Source organism: Protomyctophum bolini (assembly GCF_963924005.1).
Source record: "Protomyctophum bolini genome assembly, chromosome: 15".
Taxonomy (NCBI): Eukaryota; Metazoa; Chordata; class Actinopteri; order Myctophiformes; family Myctophidae; genus Protomyctophum; species Protomyctophum bolini.
This window is the reverse complement of record NC_137876.1, coordinates 26,014,163-26,015,947: the sequence shown is the minus strand read 5'-3', so window position 1 is coordinate 26,015,947 and position 1,785 is coordinate 26,014,163.

Below are 1,785 nucleotides of genomic sequence, written 5' to 3'. Positions count from 1 at the left end.
TCTGCACTTCTCTTTGTGTTTCCCAACATAGACTCCAAGTTTACAGACATGAAGCCTTCTGTTACTCCACCTCACCTCTCCTGGGTGTATGTGTGTATGTGTGAGAGTGTGTGTATGTGTGTGTGTGTGTGTGTGTGTGTGTGTGTGGTACTGCCAATGCCATATTAATACTTCTCATCATGTTGTTTTTCTGTTTCTTTCTGTGTTTGTATACAGAATGTGTGTGTGTGTGTGTGTGTGTGTGTGTGTGTGTGTGTGTGTGTGTGTGTGTGTGTGTGTGTGTGTGTGTGTGTGTGTGTGTGTGTGTGTGGTAACCCAGGAGACCAGTCTGTTTGTCGTCATGACGATCAGGGGAATTTGATCGCTCCCTAGCAATCTGTTACATTTTTCTCTTCTCTTCTTTGTTCACTATAATCTCTCTCTCTCTCTCTCTCTCTCTCTCTCTCTCGCTCTCTCTCTCTCTCTCTCTCTCTTATAAATATTTATTTGCTCATCAAGATTCCACACAAAGCAGTAATGATTACTTTCAGACTACAGCGCTTTTTTTCATAATTTACACCATACTTTTAACAATCAATTCATTATGACTTGATGTGATGAGCACAAACTCTTCAGCTCCCTTCTACATGCGTGGCCTCAAGCGCACAACGAGTCGCCATGCAAACACACAAACAAACATAACATCACACCTGTGTGAAGTGAGCGCTGCGACTGTACCGTGTGGGGTTCCCCGCAACATCCATATCCACATCCAATAAGACATTTATATTACAGGATTTATTCTCGTTTCATGAATTAGACTTCCTTTTCTCACCGAGACGTGGTTGAAATGCAATGATATTTGTTGCAATGAATGCATTGTGTCCCACTAACTGCAAATATATCAGCGACCCCAGGCCCTCTGGCAAAGGTGGTGGTTTAGCTGCTGTTCTCAAACTACAGTTTAATTGCCGTTCTGTGGTTGTTGGTGCTTTTAACACCTTTGAGGTGCATATATTCAGGATTGGCATATCAAATCCTTTTTATTCCATTTTGATCTACCGCGTACCTGGTCCAAACAATGGCTTTTTAACAGAGTCAATTAATAATTCTTTGTGATTTCAACATACATGTTGACCTGGAGGCTGACAAGTTTGCTGTTGACTTCCTACACCTAACGGAGTCTTTAAATTTAATTCAGCATGTAACTGGTCAAACGCACACGCATGGTCATATACGCTGGTCATGTAACTGGTCAAACGCACACGCATGGTCATATACGCTGGTCATGTAACTGGTCAAACGCACACGCATGGTCATATACGCTGGTCATGTAACTGGTCAAACGCACACGCATGGTCATATACGCTGGTCATGTAACTGGTCAAACGCACACGCATGGTCATATACGCTGGTCATGTAACTGGTCAAACGCACACGCATGGTCATATACGCTGGACGTAGTTTTGACCTTGGGTCTAAACCTCAGTGTCCTTGTTATTGATATGTTTGTATCTGACCATGAAGCCATTTCTTTTAATATTGTTTTTGATGTTGACACTAAACTCACTAAATGCAACATCCGTTCACGCACCCTCAATAGCCACTCTGCAAAAAAAAATCACAGATACTTTCAGTGATTATTTCAATTATTTTTTTGTTGATTTCTATGTACTGTTCTGTTTTTATCTATTTCTAGGTACTGTCTTTGCTGCTCTGTTTCTTATTTAATTGTTGGTTTATCTTCGATTGTGATGCTCTTGTTTTATTCCTATTATTTTATTGTACAGCACCTTGTAACAACTG